The sequence below is a fragment of the Engystomops pustulosus genome, chromosome 6 (assembly GCF_040894005.1).
Source record: "Engystomops pustulosus chromosome 6, aEngPut4.maternal, whole genome shotgun sequence".
Classification (NCBI taxonomy): domain Eukaryota; kingdom Metazoa; phylum Chordata; class Amphibia; order Anura; family Leptodactylidae; genus Engystomops; species Engystomops pustulosus.
In genome coordinates, this window is record NC_092416.1 from 85,382,665 (window position 1) to 85,401,828 (window position 19,164).

General features: G+C 45.7%; 1 protein-coding gene across 3 annotated transcripts in view; it reads left to right on the top strand.

Moving 5' to 3' along the window:
* The window catches only part of LOC140063918 (excitatory amino acid transporter 2-like), a 116,667-nt gene that overhangs the window by 4,088 nt on the left and 93,415 nt on the right, over positions 1-19,164 (top strand). The window lies entirely within an intron of this gene.

Genomic DNA, 19,164 nt, shown 5'->3' on the forward strand with positions numbered 1-19,164 from the left:
TATGCAAGACCATCAAGTCCAACCTTTAAGAATTAAATAAATGTTTTATCCCCATAACCCGTGATATTTTTTCTCTCCTGAAAGGCATCCAGGCCTCTCTTGAACACGTGCATAGAGTCCGCCATAACAACCTCCTGCGGCAGAGAGTTTCACAGTCTCACTGCTCTTACAGTAAAGAACCTCTGTCTATGTGTCAGACTGGAGTACCTGGGGCCCACCAGAGAAAAGTTTTTGGGGGGCCCGCCCTTCATGTAACGAGAAATACTATTGGACTTCTCCTAATTGAATTGTAAAACACGTTCTGGCAGATTTATTGGAAGCCAGAACCGAGGTCCATACATAACTGTAGCATTCGGCCAAGCTCGCAGCCATATACGCGTCGCCACAATGGCAGTTTGAATGCACCCTGTGTCCAATCATTTCTTATTATATTACTATGTACTGTGGCTGTAGCTCCATGTATGGCTGTGTACTGCTCCTGTAGTTCCATGTATGGCTGTGTACTGCTCCTATAGCTCCATGTATGGCTGTGTACTGCAGCTGGAGCTCCATGTATGGCTGTGTACTGTGGCTGTCACTCCATGTATGGCTGTGTACTGCGGCTTTAGCTCCATGTATGGCTGTGTACTGCTCCTGTAGCTCCATGTATGGCTGTGTACTGTGGCTGTAGCTCCATGTATGGCTGTGTACTGTGGCTGTAGCTCCATGTATGGCTGTGTACTGCGGCTGTAGCTCCATGTATGGCTGTGTACTGCGGCTGTAGCTCCATGTATGGCTGTGTACTGCGGCTGCAGCTCCATGTATGGCTGTCTGCTGCGGCTGTAGCTCCATGTATGGCTGTGTACTGTGCCTGTAGCTCCATGTATGGCTGTGTACTGCAGCTGTAGCTCCATGTATGGCTGTGTACTGCGGCTGTAGCTCCATGTATGGCTGTGTATTGCGGCTGTAGCTCCATGTATGGCTGTCTGCTGCGGCTGTAGCTCCATGTATGGCTGTGTACTGTGCCTGTAGCTCCATGTATGGCTGTGTACTGCAGCTGTAGCTCCATGTATGGCTGTGTACTGCGGCTGTAGCTCCATGTATGGCTGTGTATTGCGGCTGTAGCTCCATGTATGGCTGTCTACTGCGGCTGTAGCTCCATGTATGGCTGTCTACTGCGGCTGTAGCTCCATGTATGGCTGTGTACTGTGCCTGTAGCTCCATGTATGGCTGTCTACTGCGGCTGTAGCTCCATGTATGGCTGTGTACTGTGCCTGTAGCTCCATGTATGGCTGTCTACTGCGGCTGTAGCTCCATGTATGGCTGTGTACTGTGGCTTTAGCTCCATGTATGGCTGTGTACTGTGGCTGTAGCTCCATGTATGGCTGTGTACTGTGGCTATAGCTCCATGTATGGCTGTGTATTGTGGATGTAGCTCCATGTATGGCTGTGTACTGTGGCTGTAGCTCCAAGTTTGACTGTGTACTGCGGCTGTAGCTCCATGTATGGTTGTGTACTGTGGCTGTAGCTCCATGTATGGCAGTGTACTGCGGTCGTAGCTCCATGTATGGCTGTGTATTGCGGCTGTAGCTCCATGTATGGCTGTGTACTGCGGCTGTAGCTCCATGTATGGCTGTGTACTGTGCCTGTAGCTCCATGTATGGCTGTGTACTGCAGCTGTAGCTCCATGTATGGCTGTGTACTGCGGCTGTAGCTCCATGTATGGCTGTGTATTGCGGCTGTAGCTCCATGTATGGCTGTCTACTGCGGCTGTAGCTCCATGTATGGCTGTGTACTGTGCCTGTAGCTCCATGTATGGCTGTCTACTGCGGCTGTAGCTCCATGTATGGCTGTGTACTGTGGCTTTAGCTCCATGTATGGCTGTGTACTGTGGCTGTAGCTCCATGTATGGCTGTGTACTGTGGCTGTAGCTGTATGTATGGCTGTGTATTGTGGATGTAGCTCCATGTATTAGTGTGTACTGCGGCTGTAGCACCATGTATGGCTGGGTACTGCAGCTGTAGCTCTAAGTAGCTTCATGTATGGCTGTGTACTGTGGCTGTAGCGCCATGTATGGCTGTTTACTGTGGCTGTAGCTCCATGTTTGACTGTGTACTGCGGCTGTAGCTCCATGTATGGCTGTGTACTGTGGCTGTAGCTCGATGTATCGCTATGTACTGCACCTGTAGCCCCATGTATGGCTGTGTACTGTGGCTTTAGCCCCATGTATGGCTGTGCACTATGGCTGTAGCTCTGTGTATGGCTGTGTACTGTAGCTGTAACTCTTTAAATAAAAGTTTTATTTTCTCCTCATAGAGTCACAGCACAGGGAAGATGCTGCAGCATTGTGAGTTTAGCGGTAATACCCAGTCCCTCCAGTAGCTAGTATAGTCACAGGGCCTCCCCCATCCCAGTATAGTCACAGGACCACCCCTTACCCCACCCCAATATAGTCACAGAGCCTCCGCAGCCCAGTATAGTCACATGGCATGCCCAGTATAGTCACAGGGCCTCCCCAGTATAGTCACAGGGGCTCCCCCACCCCAGTATAGTCACAGGGCCTCCCCTCATCCCAGTATAGACACAGGGCTTCCCCTTTACCAAGTATAGACACAGGGCCTCCCCCACCCCAGTATAGAGACAGAGCCCCCCCCCCACCCCAGTATAGTGACAGGGCCTCCCCTCATCCCAGTATAGTGACAGGGCCGCCCCTCATTCAAGTATAGTGACAGGGCCTCCCCTCATCCCAGTATAGACACAGGGCCTCCCCTTTACCAAGTATAGACACAGGGCCTCCCCCCACCCCAGTATAGAGAAAGGGCCTCCCCCCACCCTAGTATAGAGACAGAGCCTCCCACACACCACAGTATAGAGACAGGCCCCCACCCCAGTATAAAGACAGAGCCTCCCCTCACCCCAGTATAGACAGGGCCTCCCCCTAACACGAGTATAGAGACAGGGCCTCCCCCCACCACAGTGCAGAGACATGGCCTCCCTCCACCCCATTATAGAGAAAGGGCCTCCCCCCACCCCCAGTATAAAGACATGCCCCCCCAACCCAGTATAGAGACAAGGCCTCCCCCAACCCCAGTATAGAGACATGACCAGCGAGGATGGGGTGACATCACCACCTTGGGTATTTCCTTTCGCGCCAGAGCATAGGACGTTGCAGCCCACCAGACCAGCAGGCATCGGGCAGGCACAGCTCCCGCAGGCATCGGGCAGGCGCGGCCCACACAGTTATTGGGCAGGCGTGGCCGTGCAGGCATCGGGTGTCGGGGCCCACTGGAGAATTCTCCAGTACCTTGGTGGGCCATGGTAGAATCGCCTCACCTATAGGTGTAGAGGATGCCCCCTTTTCCTTTGCAGAGATCCTTATACTGCCCATTCAGGTATTTGTACATTGCAATGAGGTCTCCCCCTCAGTCATCTTTTTTCTAAACTGATTAATCACATATTTTGTAATTTGTCATTGTATTCTAGTCCACCCATTATATTAAAGCAAGGTGGGTATGATAAAATTTAACTTTTATTCAAAATCCTTTAAAACCATTTTTTAACCACAATTATTACCAAATGCTATAGTCAAATTAGTAACCATGTGTAAGATAGCAGCTAGTATGACGTAATTGCTACAAAATTACACTATCAGGAGGACAGCAGGCAGTTGCATAATCCAAACCAGATAACTTGTATCTTTCAGGTAAGTATCTTAAATTCATTTCATTATGCGACTGAAAGTTTTGACAACACAGGAGGGTACATAAAATTATATTTCTGGCAATAGTGCAACCTCAATTCAGATATCGCACTATGAAAGGCGATCCAATAATTTGGAAAAAAGAAGAAGAATACAGCAGCTAGATCAAAACGTTAAAAAAGGGTTCAATCGGGAATATAGTCATAATTAAATACAACAAAGATTCAGCTCCGAACAGAGTGTATCAAAAATGGGTCCCCTAAAGGACCAGGAATAGATTCCTCTTGGCCATTAAATTACATGTCACACAGTGCTGGAGGGGGACAAACTATGTATCTATAAATGCAGCAAAGCTCAGTGTTTCATTTAAGCCTGCTGGTGTCACAGTCCCAAGCCTGAAAATCCATCTTGTTTCCATCTGAAGGATTTTCTTGTCCCAGTTCCTTCCTCTTACACGCTATACCGTGAAATCTTAGTACATTTGCATCGCCCTGATGACAGTCAAGAACATGTTTAGCATGAACATGTTTAGATCAAGGAGCGGTAGAGGGAGAGGTAGAGGCACACAAAGAGGGAGGGGAGCAAGGACTGATTTTTTAGATCAACCTTATCAGACGAGAGCAAGGAGCAGACCACCTGCAAGTCAGACAGGGACTCCCAAGTCCTAAACCGGTCTAATAGGATTCTTTCTATAACAGAAACACAGGTCCTAGCAAAAGGTCTGAACTTTGTCCCCTCTAGTAAAGCGGATACCTTTGAGGTTGTGAAATATCTACACCTCTTTGCAAGAAAACTTTAGTGGAGAAAATATTTTACAAGGAGAGATAAGAAAATGTGCAGGGAACTTGACATTCCTAGCGATCTCTTGCAAGATGTTAGACTGCTATATGGCCTGGAAGACTCCAGCCCTCAGATTGAAGGCAAGGGTCCATTTACGGACCTACATAGAAACAGCACTAGATTCCCTCCTGTCTCACATATCTCCCCTATTGACGTCTTTTAAAGGGATGTGACAAACGACATAAAAAAGATGGAAGTGCCGTTTGTACCCTTTAACTGTACCAAATTGGAAATGCAAGCCCTTCAACAATTGGAAAAAGACAAAAGTATAACGATTAAATCATTGGATAAGGGCGGTAACGTTGTTGTGATGGATTCCGATAAATATAAGACTATGTGTCTCAATTTGCTGTCTGATAAGTCGGCATATGAAGTTCTGAGAACTAATCCGACTGTTAAATACAAAGAGGAATTGATGATGATTCTAAATGATGCACTGAGTCAAGGCCTTATTGATCAAAAAGAATTTCACTTTATGGAACCTGTTACCCCGATTTTGGCGACCTTTTATAGTTTACCAAAAGTTCATAAAGGACTTGCTCCCTTAAAAGGAAGGCCAATTGTCTCTGGTGTTAATAACATTACTCAGAATGTGGGGATCTACCTGGATAGGATACTGAGACCCTATGTGGAATCTCTTCAATCATATACTCGAGACTCATTGGACCTGTTGAGAAGACTAGATGGGGTTTCAGTAGAGGAGAACTGTCTTCTTGCGTCAATTGATGTGGAAGCCTTGTATTCTTCTATTCCCCATGAAAAAGGGCTTCATGCGGTTTCTTATTTCCTAAGATCGAGAGGAATGCAATTCAGACAGCACGATGACTTTGTGTTAAGATCTCTGATGTTTTGTCTTACATACAATTATTTTTTGTTTGACGGTAAATTCTACCACCAGCTCATGGGCACGGCGATGGGTTAGCCCTGTGCGCCAACCTACGCCAACTTGCTCCTGGGCTGGTGGGAGGATACCGTCGATTTTGCACAAGAGAATTCTTTTTTTCAGTACATAGAAATTTGGTTACGTTTAGAGATGAGCGAGCACTAAATTGCTCGGGTGCTCGTTATTCGAGACGAACTTTTCCCGATGCTCGAGTGCTCGTCTCGAATAACGAGCCCCATTGAAGTCAATGGGAGACTCGAGCATTTTTCAAGGGGACCAAGGCTCTGCACAGGGAAGCTTGGCCAAACACCTGGGAACCTCAGAAAAGGATGGAAAGACCACAGATATGGACAGGAAACAGCAGGGGCAGCATGCATGGATGCCTCTGAAGCTGCTTAATCATACCATTATGCCAAAATTATGGGCAACAGCATGGCCATGACAGAGTGACCGAATGAGGCTAGATAGCATCTAAAACATCTAATAATTGACCCTGACACTATAGGGGACGGCATGCAGAGGCAGCGGCAGCAGCATCAGGCTAGAGAGTGTCATGGCGACATACCCTAAATGAACTCAGGCTTCAAACCAATGGGTGGCAGAGAGGAACCAAAGGAGGTGAGCAAGAAGCGCTGAAATGATTTCCTATGTGAACAAAAGGTTGACGGTATATTTAGTTGATAACACAGCATGGTGGCAACATAGTGACCAAGTTCCATAATGTATCTGGTGAAACACCCGAAAAATGAGCCTGACACAGCTCGTTTGACAAGGGGACGACATGTGGAGGCAGCCATGGAGATGACTTCCATGATTAAGAGCGACAGTATGGGCTGCTATGATTGCAACTTCAGGTCTCCAGCATGGCGGCGACAGATGGGCCGAGTTCCACTATGTATCTGGTGAAACACCTGAAAATTCTGCCTGACACAGCTCGTTTGATAAGGGGAAGATGTATGGAGGCAGTGAAGTAGTAGTAGATTAAAGGTGCTGCAGTTAAAACTGTGTTAGTTGGATCTTGGGATGGAGCTGGCGGTCCGCTGCCAGGCGAGCTTTTGCCTGTCCAAGCCCCTGTCTCTCGGCTCCTCCCCACCCAAAATAGGCCTGGGGGCCAGAAGCGTTTACTTTGAAAAAATTATAATTTTCAAAGCAGGCGGGGTCGTTTGAATATTTCACCTAGGAATAATGGAATAGCATAGTGGTTCTATTTTTAATTGTTTTTTCGGAAATGGTTCCATGATTAAGAGCGACAGTATGGGGCATCCATATTGCGCTGCTATGATTGCAACTTCAGGTCTCCAGCATGGTGGCGACAGATGGGCCGAGTTCCACTATGTATCTGGTGAAACACCTGAAAATTCTGCCCGACACAGCTCGTTTGATAAGGGGACCATGTATGGAGGCAGTGAACTAGTAGTAGATTAAAGGTGCTGCAGTTAAAACTATGTTAGTTGGATCTTGGGATGGAGCTGGCGGTCCACTGCCAGGCGAGCTTTCGCCTGTCCAAGCCCCTGTCTCTCGGCTCCTCCCCAAACAGCACTTCTAAGAACCTTTTGTATAAGATCAAGTGTAGTAGTGTTCTTATAAGTTTGGGTTATGGCGGGTGAGGGGAATGTAAACAGATGTGCAAGAAGTGCTGAAATAATATCGGTAAATAATAAAAGTTTGCCAGTATATTTTGTGGATAACACAGCAGGGTGGCGACAAAGTTAACAAGTTTGATGTCGAAGCCATGAAAACAACCCAAAATTCTGCCTGACATAGCTCGTTTACTAAGGGGACGATGTATGGAGGCAGCTATATGGACAACGTGTGGAGGCAGCTAAAAAGAAGACGTGTGGAGACAATTTAATTTGGATAGTGCCTGTATGTGGCAGTCCAAAAAAGTTTTCAAACCAGAGGAGCAGGTAGGTGGTCCTCCAGAAAAATTAAATAGATTGAGTGCCTGTATGTGGCAGTCCAAAAAAGTTTTCAAACCAGAGGAGCAGGTAGGTGGCCCTCCAGAAAAATTTATTAGATTGAGTGCCTGTATGTGGCAGTCCAAAAAAGTTTTCAAACCAGAGGAGCAGGTAGGTGGTCCTCCAGAAAAATTAAATACATAGAGTACTATAGCTAGAGCCAGTTGGCCCTGGCAAAAAATAGCCCGTTTCCTCTGCTTTAGTGTACAAAGAGGAGGAGAAGGAGGAAAATGAGAAGGAGGAGTGCATAAATTATTTAGGTTGAGCTTCCTTCACCTGGTGGAGAATGGAAATCCTGAGAAATCCAGGCTTTATTCATCTTGATAAGCGTCAGCCTGTCAGCGCTGTCAGTCAACAGGCGTGTACGCTTATCGGTGATGATGCCACCAGCTGCACTGAAAACCCGCTCGGACAACACGCTAGCGGCAGGGCAGGCAAGAACCTTCAAGGCGTACAGCGCCAGTTCGTGCCACATGTCCAGCTTTGAAACCCAGTAGTTGTAGGGAGCTGTGTGATCATTTAGGACGATGCTATGGTCAGCTACGTATTCCCTCACCATCTTTCTGTAAAGATCAGCCCTACTCTGCCGAGACTGGGGACAGGTGACAGTGTCTTGCTGGGGTGACATTAAACTGGCAAAGGCCTTTTAAAGAATACCCCTGCCAGTGCTGGACAAGCTGCCTGTTCGCCTACTCTCCCTCGCTACTTATCCCACAGAAGTACGCCCTCTGCCGCTAGCGATGTCAGAAGGGAAATACTGTTTCAGCTTGTGCACCAGGGCCTGCTGGTATTCATGCATTCTCACACTCCTTTCCTCTCCAGGGATGAGAGTGGAAAGATTTTGCTTGTACCGTGGGTCCAGGAGAGTGAATACCCAGTAATCGGTGCTGGAATAAATTCTTTGAACGCGAGGTTCACGGGATAGGCAGCCTAGCATGAAATCTGCCATATGCGCCAGAGTAACAACGCGCAAGAATTCACTCCTCTCACTGGCCTGTCTGTCCATTTCCTCCTCCTCCAACTCCTCTTCTTCTGCCCATACACGCTGAACAGTGGAGGACTGAACAATGCTCCCCTCTTCTGTCTCGCCAACATTCTCCTTCTCTTCCTCCTCATCATCCTCCTCCACCTCCTCCGATATGCGCTGAGAAACAGACCTGAGGGTGCTTTGGCTATCATCAAGGGAATCTTCTTCCCCCGTCTCTTGTGACGAGTGCAAAGCTTTTGACTTCATGCTGACCAGAGAGTTTTTCAACAGGCCAAGCAATGGGATGGTGAGGCTGATGATGTCGGCATCGCCACTGACCATCTGTGTTGACTCCTCAAAGTTACTTACCACCTGACAGATAACAGACATCCACGTCCACTCCTCATTGTAGACTTGAGGAAGCTGACTGACCTCACTACCAGTTCTGGTGGAAGTTGACATCTGGCAGTCTACAATCGCTCTGCACTGCTGGTAAACTCTGGATAACATGGTTAATGTTGAATTCCACCTCGTGGGCACGTCGCACAATAGTCGGTGAGCGGGTAGTTGGAGGCGGTGCTGCTCTGCCCTGAGAGTGGCAGCATCAGTGCTGGACTTCCTGAAATGCGCACAGATGCGGCGCACCTTCGTGAGCAAATCAGACAGATTGGGGTATGTCTTGAGGAAACGCTGAACTATCAGATTTAACACATGGGCCAGGCATGGCACATGTGTCAGTCTGCCGAGTTGCAGAGCCGCCACCAGGTTACGGCCGTTGTCACACACAATCATGCCTGGCTTCAGCGGTGCCAGCCACAGATCAGTCTGCGCCATGATGCCCTGTAATAGCTCTTGGGCGGTGTGCCTTTTATCGCCTAAGCTCAGCAGTTTGAGCACTGCCTGCTGTCGCTTAGCGACGGCAATGCTGCTGTGCCTAGAGCTACCGACTGATGTCGCCATGCCCACGGATGGTAATTCGGAGGAGGAGGGGTGGGAGGAGGAGGAGGCATAGTAGGCCTGAGAGACCTGGACCGAGGTAGGCCCCGCAATCCTCGGCAGTATATGACCAGCCCCAGGGTCAGACTCGGTCCCAGCCTCCACCAAGTTAACCCAATGTGACGTCAGCGATATATAGTGGCCCTGCCCGGCAGCACTCGTCCACGTGTCCATGGTCAGGTGGACCTTGTCAGAAACAGCATTGGTCAGGGCAGGGATGATGTTGTCTGACACGTGCTTGTGCAGGGCTGGGACGGCACATTGGGAAAAGTAGTGGCGGCTGGGGACCAAACACCGAGGGGTGGCCGCCGCCATGAGGTTTCGAAAGGCCTCGGTCTCTACTAGCCTATATGGCAGCATCTCCAGGCTAAGCAGTTTGGAGATGTGGAAGTTGAGGGCTTGGGCGTTTGGGTGGGTTGCACTATACTTCCTTTTGCGCTCCAGTGTCTGGGGTATGGAGAGCTGAACGCTGGTGGATGCTGTGGAGGATTGAGGAGGCAAAGATGGGGTTTTCGCACGGGAGGTGTTTGGGCCGGGGTCCTGGGCAGGGGGCTGACTAGCAGATGACACAGGGGAAGGAACAGTGGTGTGCCCGGCCGGAGGGCTTGGTGCCATTGAGTGGGGTGTTTAGCATTCATATGCCTACGCATACTGGTGGTATTTAAGCTAGTAGTGGTGGGACCTCTGCTGATCCTGGTTTGGCACAGGTTGCACACCGCAGTCTGTCGGTCATCCGGTGTTTCTTTAAAGAAACTCCAGACTTCCGAAAATCTAGCCCTCGCCACGGGAGCTTGACTACGTGAAACATTTGGCGCTGATGCACCAGCTCTGGCCCTGCCTCTTCGTCTGGCCCCACCACTGCCTCTTCCAACCTGTTCTGGTATAGGACTCGCCTCCGTCTCAGAAGCACTGTGTTTACCCGGCCTATCAACCCAGCTTGGGTCTGTCCCCTCATCATCCTTCGATCCCTCAGTCTGCTCCCCCCTCGGACTTCCTGCCCTGACAACTTCACCACTGTCTGACAACCGTGTCTCCTCATCGTCCGACACCTCTTTACACACTTCTTCCACTACGTCAATAACCCACATCATCACCCACAGACTGCGACCGGTGGAAAACCTGGGCATCGGAAAATAGCTCAGCAGCAACCGGACAAGTGGTTTGTGACACTGGGAAGGGTCCAGAAAACAGTTCCACAGAGTATGCCGGTTCAAATGCCAAATTTTCCTGGGAGGGGGCAGACTGGGGGAAGGAGGCTGAGGTGGAGGAGTGCTGATTTCGGTGACATGGGTGGACTGCATGGAAGACTGACTGGTGGACAAATGGCTAGAAGCATTGTCCGCAATCCACGACATCACCTGTTCGCACTGTTCTGGCCTCAACAGTGCTCTACCACGAGTCCCAGTAACTTGAGACATGATGAACCTAGGGAGTGTAGCTCTGCGGCGTTCCCCTGCTCCCTCATCAGCAGGTGGTGTCTCACCCCGCCCAGGACCACGGCCTCTGACCCCTGCAGTAGTTGGACGCCCACGTCCACGTTCACGCCCTCGTCCTCTACCCCTAGCCCTCGGGTAAAAAATTTTCAAAATTAAAATGTAAACTGTACATTTTTTTGCTTTTTGTGTTTTTGTGTCTTTTGTGTTTTTTTTTTAAACAAAACGATGCTATCCTATTGCTATGGCTAGTTTCTAACCTACACTGACAGCACACAACTGGATTTTGTGCTGTGCCTGATGACTTTGAGTTATAAAAGAAAATAAACGTAAAAAAAAATAAATCAGCAGACTGTGCCTAATTCAAATCAAACCCCTAATAAATTGTCCCACTTCGGTGTTTGAGGTGGATATGTGTGTCACTAAGAGCTAAACAAAACGCTCGCAAGTCTCAGTGCAAAATGCTCACAATATGGTACTAGCTGCACTACTAGTGCCATCAAGCCTAGCCACAAGCAAACAAAAAAAAATATATATATAACGCTATTGTAGGCCTAAGTAAGCCGTTTGGGTTCTCCTATGGCTATTTTCTAGCCTACACTGAAAGCACACTGCTATGCCAGATGACTTTGAGTTATAAAAAAAATAAACGTAAAAAAAAAGAAATCAGCAGACTGTGCCTAATTCAAATCAAACCCCTAATAAATTGTCCCACTTCGGTGTTTGAGGTGGATATGTTTGTCACTAAGAGCTAAACACAACGGTCGCAAGTCTCCCTGCAAATTCCTCACAATATGGTACTAGCTGCACTACTAGTACCAGCAAGCCCAGCCACAAGCAAACAAAAAAAAAATATATAACACTATTGTAGCCCTAACAAGGGCTGTTGGGTTCTTGTAGACTCACTCCTGCCTAACCGTAAGCTAATATAACACCCTAACGCTATCCCTGCAGCAGCAGCAACTCTCTCCCTAAGGGCATCCAGACAGAGAATGATCCGAGCAGCGCGGGCAGGGGCTAGTCTATTCCAGGGTCACCTGATCAGGCCAGCCAACCACTGCTATCGACGTGTAAGGGTACCACGTCATGCTGGGAGGAGTGCAGAGTCTCCTGGCTTGTGATTGGCTCTGTTTCTGGCCGCCAAAAATCAAAACGGCGGGAGATGCCATTTTCTCGAGCGGGCGAAATACTCGTCCGAGCAACGAGCAGTTTCGAGTACGCTAATGCTCGAACGAGCATCAAGCTTGGACGAGTGTGTTCGCTTCTCTCTAGTTACGTTATATCGATGACGTCCTGGTGATATGGAAAGGACCAAAGTCTCTTTTTGTAGAGTTTGTAGAAAGTCTCAATCATAACAGCATCGGCTTGAGATTTACATATGATATTAGTCATGACAAATTGCCATTTCTGGACGTATTACTTTCCAAGCACCATGATGGCACCGTGCATGCTGAGGTGTTTTGAGGTGGGAAAGTAGTCATCCTGTACCACTCAAGAGGGGAATACCACGGGGACAATACCTCAGACTGCGAAGAAACTGCTCGCATATGAGCACGTTTCTAAAACAAGCAGATGATCTGAGACAAAGGTTTCTACAAAAGGGGTATCCAGACAGGATCCTAAAAAATGTCTTTCAGAATGCTCTTAGGAGCGATCGAGAGGAACTGTTGGTCCCCACCGTCAGACTTTGTCAGACTCATCACCACTTTCAGTAATGGTTCAGAAAAGATAAGGGAGATTATCTCCAAGAATTGGGGTACTCTCCTAATGGATCCAGATATTTCTGACGCCATTAGTGAATCACCCTCAATCACCTATAGCAAAGGTCGATCCCTTAAGGATAGGCTAGTACATAGCCATTTTTCAAGCAAAAACAAGGTGACATGGCTTGATGAGGCAAGACCTAAGGGTTCATATAAATGTAGCGGATGTGTGACATGTCCTTTTATCCTAGTAACCAAAGAGTTCAAGGCGAACGTAACAGGGGAACTGATCTCGATTAAAGCCTTCATCAATTGTAAAACGGAAGGTGTGATATATAGGGTGATCTGCAGATGTGGGATGGAATATATTGGCAAGACGCACCGTGAGTTTAGAAGGAGAATCGGTGAACATCTTGCCGATATTAGACACTCCAAAGACACTTCGGTTGCTAAACATGTTCTTGACTGTCATCAGGGCAATGCAAATGTACTAAGATTTCACGGTATAGCGCATATACCGCGCAGTGTAAGAGGAGGGAACTGGGACAAGAAAATCCTTCGGATGGAAACAAGATGGATTTTCAGACTTGGGACTGTGACACCAGCAGGCTTAAATGAAACACTGAGCTTTGCTGTATTTATAGATACATAGTTTGTCCCCCTCCAGCACTGAGTGACATGTAATTTCATGGCCAAGAGGAATCTATTCCTGGTCCTTTAGGGGACCCATTTTTGATACACTCTGTTCGGAGCTGAATCTTTGCTGTATTTAATTATGACTATATTCCTGATTGAACCCTTTTTTAACGTTTTGATCTAGCTGCTGTATTCTTCTTTTTTCCAAAGGCCTGCACATGCCAGCCAAGCATCCGGTATTCACTATGCCAGGCTGCACTTTGAATGGAGCCACTGCTCTGTTCTTAAAGCATTAGCTATACATTTTTATTATTTTCAGTAGAGGATTATCTCAATCTGATTCTTGGTCCCCTGATGAATCTGTATTACAGCAGAGGAAACGCGTTGGAATTAGATTATCTAACTGTTTGAGGCTATCTAATGAGGTGAAGGTATCCAGTAGGGACAGCTGTGGACTGTCCTTGTCAGGACGGGAGTCTGGGCACTTTAAGGACAGTATAGAGCTAAGGGATATACAGGTTCTCCGTATGAATAGAATGAACCGATGACCTGAGATCTCCAGGATTCGTAAGATTACCTTATGCTTTTTCTATTTTTCCGCAGGAAAAAAAAGACGGTAAAATATGCCATTTGTTGATTTAATTTCTGTGCTCATTTTGATTCTGAGAATAAGGTGCTTGGATTGAATACTTTTTGCTGAACCTGATGAGCAATTCGTACACATCTAGATCTCCCTGCACATGCACTTGGCTGCCCTATGACTGATGGATAAGTCTCTTCTGGATGCAAGTTATCTGGTTTGGATTATGCAACTGCCTGCTGTCCTCCTGATAGTGTAATTTTGTAGCAGTTACGTCATACTGGCTGCTATCTTACAAGTGGTTACTAATTTGACTACAGCGTTTGGTAATAATTGTGGTTAAAAAATGGTTTTAAAGGATTTTGAATAAAAGTTAAATTTTATTATACCCACCTTGCTTTAATATATAAATTTCTTTCGGTGGCAGGTACAGCTGGTTGCTTTGATCAACCTATATGGTGATTGTGGTATCTGGCTTAGTCCACCCATTACCCTAATAATCTTGGTTGGTTCTACTACGTCCTTTTTATACACTGGTGCCCAAAACTGTGAACAATATTCCATATGTGGTCTGACCAGTGATTTGCTTAAGGGCTAAACTATGTCTTTATCATGAGAATCTATTCTCTCTTTATGCATCCCATAATTTTATTAAAAGCCACAAAAAGAACAGAGGCATGAAAAATAGATCAAACAAATAATATCTTTTTTAATAGAAAAATACACCACAAAACATGCTTAAAAACCTTTAAAAATTGTGAACGAAGTCACAAATGAATGACATCCTCGGGAAAGTGCTCAACACATGATAATGTGCACTGTTCCTGGAACTCCAGCTCCCCCTACTGGTCACAATATAGTATACAACAATGTACAGAAATAAATATTATCAATGGTGAGTTGATCAAATCTTTAGACAAGTCCATACAAATGCAGGATAACAACAAAAAGAGGGGTGAAACACAATAATGGATGGACACACAATTCAAGGATCAGCACAGAACCATGTACAAATAAGAAAGTTGTGTACCTAAATGCTCAGGCCATGAGAGCGGGGTGCTGGGGATAGATGCCCCACGCATATCGCAACCTCGTGGTAGCTTCCATAATTTTATTAGCTTCAGCAGCAGCCGGCTGGCTCTGGTCACTATTGGCACCATGCCTGCGCGGCACAGTCATAGTGTGGTGAGACATGGTCCATGCACAATCAGGGCTGGCTTTAGGGGGCGGCAAACTGGACATTTTCCCAGGGCCTGCTTTCTTAAAGGGGGCCCCCAGCAATTGGACTTTTCAAGAATAGAGGAGAGTACAAATGGTGGAAGTCTAGTCTAGATTTGTTAAATACGTGATATTTATTTGTAATAAACAATGGGAAAGGTGATGAGAACAAAGATAATTTGGGCAAAAAAGCCGAAGGTTAAAAGACCTGAGGAGCACACCGCAGCTGTGCATAGAGAAGAAGATGCGGGAGCGTCTGCCGTGTTGTCAATGAGGGTGGATATGATGCTCCGTAGTCAATCTGCGTAGTCACTTGAAGAGTATGTAGATGCTGGGCTGAACAGGAGGAGCCAAATGTGGTGTCTTAGTCCAGGTGGTCGCGTATACTCAGAGGTATGTGTACACAGTGTGTAAGTTGCACGGGAAAAGGGGGACGCACTCGTGGAGATAAAAGAGTGCCGGGGTCCCTATTAAGCCCTAACAGGGGCTGAGTGAGAACCCTAGGTGTCCCTGGTTGGTCCTAAACTCGGGGCAGCAGCCGTAGGTGGCTGTCATCCCGACTGGAACCTACCCCTGTCCTCGGCCGGAAAACCCTAGTTAGTACCAGTACTGCACCGGATCCAAACTGGCAAAAAAATGCAATCAAAAGTGATCAAAAAAACATAAGTACTCCATAATGATACTGTTGCAAAGAACAACATGTCCCACAAAAAACAAGCCATCAAGCAGCTCTGTAGCCAAAAAAGTAAAAATGTTATGCCACTTGGAAGACGGCGATGCAAAAATGATAGATTTTTCCCCCACTTTAGGGTTTTAATTGGCAAATTTAGAAAAACATAAGAAAAAATATTCAAGTATGGTATCCCTGTAATCGTATCAACCCATAGAATAAAGTTAACATGATTATTAGGCTACATGGTGAACATGAAAAAAAAAAAGTAAAAAATCCAATACAGAATTGATGCTTTTCTACTCCTGACCTAAAAAAAAAAAAAAAAGCATCTCATCCCGCAAAAAAAAAATGCTGTCACATGGCCCCAATAACGAAAAAGCAAAAATGTTATAGCCTACAAAAGGGGCCAATGAGAAAACTAAAATCCTGGCATCTGCAGGGTTCTCCTTCCCTTCTGCCCCTCGCTGTGCACCCATAAAACAAGTAACGCCCACATGTGGGGGTCTTTTCTTTTTATCTTTTGGAAATGTGTAAATTTTAGGACTTAGGACTTTAGAAATGAATGTATAACCGACAAAATTGGACCCTTCTTAATTTCCCCTCCATTTTGATTCAATTACTATGAAGATCTCAAGGGGTTAACAATCTTCCAAAAAGCTGTTTCTGATAGTTTGAGGGGTACAGATTTGTCTCGCAAATAAAAAGCCCTGATATAGCTTTGTAAATGTAAAAATAAAAAAGTTACAGCATGTGGAGCTGAGAGCAAAACAGAAAAGCAAAAAAATAATAAAACGTTGTCTTGTAGGGGTTAAAATGGCTCGTCTTACTGCATACAAAGCATAATCCTTTCATCTGGATCTATATATTTATTTCAGTTTCAATGCATCCAGCTAAAGTCAGAGGCTCACAGTAATTTCCTTCCAGCCTTGCCAGCTCGGCCTCCACGTGGGTATTAACTGACAGAAGGACAATCTTTATTATAATCCTCTCGTCCTCCCGGAATTCCCCACCTGCGATGCCAGAGGTACCCTACAGTCAGGGAGGCCAAGACAGCAGTCTGACTTCAGGATAGTATTTGCACTACGGTGTGAAGATAGTCCACTTTCTTCGTTTTAGCCCATCACACAGGTTTATTTTCTGTGCATATAGAAAGTAGAGAAATAAAACTTTACCAGGGAAAGAACATTGCAATCTTCAAAGAACAACTCTGAAGTTTTTTTTCCACAAATCTATAGCTCTTGGGATGTAGAACATCTTTGTTACCAATCAGTGCCGTAACTAGGAGAGACAGGGCCCCCCTTCCCACTTAAAAAATATACATATTAGTATACTCACACATGCGAGTTACAATCACATATGAAAACACTCATGTGCTCACACAGCATATACACACACATACAGTGCCATATGCAACATACTCACATACAGTGTATACAGACACCATGTACACATCACAGATACTGCATATATACATCACAGTATATATTATATACATATTATGCTGGACATGTGCAGTACAATATAGATATATTGGTGCACATCCTCCATTCTTTATTCTGTCAGGTCAGATGATGGGGCCCCCTGACATTGCTACCACTGTAGTAATGCGCCTGTTACCTATATCCAGCAGTTTCTTTGCTATACTCCTCAGATTACCTGAGTGTTAAAGTAGCTCCTTCCTCTGCCTGTGCTGACAAGCCCTAGAGACCGTCTAATAAACAAATCTATGGTCTCACAGGAAGGGATGGGCTGCTGTTTCCTGCTCACAGAGAAGGAGGTCATGTGACAGTGCTCTCTTTGTGTATGTAGCAGGGTTGATTGTGTACAGGACTGTGGATACATAGAATCTGTCTCCTACACAGAATAGTGAGATACAAGATCTCCCCTGTTCCCCATCAGTTCCTCCATCCCAGTCTGTGGTTCTACAGAACTTTCTCACTTTCTCTCTCTTCACCTGATGTTGTACCCATCTCCCACATTTTACTCAGCACTATCAGCAATGAGAAGATAAGCTATTAACCATAAGAGCTCACACATCACAGACTTTACATGTCATGTACCTGTTTTACTCATGATTTCTACCACTTATTATATGTTCCATGTTCCTCCATGTGATGAAGGCTGCCAGGCTGGTCAACACATTCTTGATGTACACTGTGTAGTGTTCAGTGGATTTACTTGTAGAAATCTCACTGGATTTGCTGATAAATTACTGAATGAGAGAACATAAGGTATCATTGGAACTGTGGGCAGATCGAATTAGACTCAGCTTCAGGACAGATACAGGTAGAAGTTAGAACAAAAATAGCATAACTTTAGAAAGAAGAGAGCGAACAATATGGGAATCGTTCTGTTTGTTTTTAACCCCTTACTGAAGTGTGCAAGCGGTGTTAACCCTTCGATTGCCGCCAGCAAAGCTGCCGGCGGTGCTAGCATACTGTCTTTAATCATTGTTCTCAGTGACGTTATCGGGAATGGTGATCTGTTACCATGACAGCTTCGGGTCATAGGCAAGATTTTAGCCTATCTTTTGCAATGTGCAATTTGCATATTGTAATTGTTGATGTGTAAAATCCACATATATTGCCATACTGCAGTATGGCAGTATAAGGTAGGATCAGACAACCTAAGATTAGCATTCCCTAGAGCAGTGATGGCGAACCTATGGCACGGGTGCCAGAGGTGGCACTCTGAGCCCTTTCTGTGGGCACCTGTGCCATCACCCTAGCGCAGAGTTCACCAGACAGGACTCAAGGCCTCCTGCAGTCCCAGGCAGTCCAGAACCCTAGAAGGAAGCTACAATGATAATCCAAAACTTCTTCTCCTTATTTCTACTGTATTGGTGTCCTCAGGTGCATATACAATTTAAACATGTAACAGAGCAGGGAGTCATAAGTTACTGTTTAAATTGTCGAATCAGCACTTTGCAAAAGATATTTGGGTTTCGGTCGTAGTTTGGGCACTCAGCATCTAAAAGGTTTGCCATCACTGCCCTAGAGGGTCTGAAAAATAGTAAAATAAAATTGAAAAAAAGTTTAAAAAAGTTAAAAAACATAAAAATTCAAATAACACTGTTTCCCTAAAACTGATATAATATGAATACACAGTAAAAGTCATAAACATGTTAGGTACCGACCCGTCTCAAAATGTCCGATCTATCAAAATATAATAACATTTAAGCCTGTAACAGAAAATAGTGCCCAACTTTTTCAACATTTTGACACATATGAACAATTTAAGAAAAAGTGATCAAAAGGTCGTACAATCCTCAAAATGGTCATCTCGAAAAAATGACACCACACGCAGCTTCATACATGTATGAAACAGTTATTAGCGCCAGAAGGAACAGGTTTTAATTGTAATGAATGTATGAAAACATTATAAAACCTTTATAAATTTGATAGCCCTGAAGAATATATTGCGTAATCTGTAGGTGATATATTAATAAAGAATTATTATTATTAAAGACTAAAGTAGACATCATTAAAGTGCATAGTGAGTCATAACATTCAAGTCAACAAGTAAATGGTGCAAATACATTTTTTCACCAAATTCACTGCATTTGGAATTTTTTTCCTGCTTCTCAGTAAATGGAATG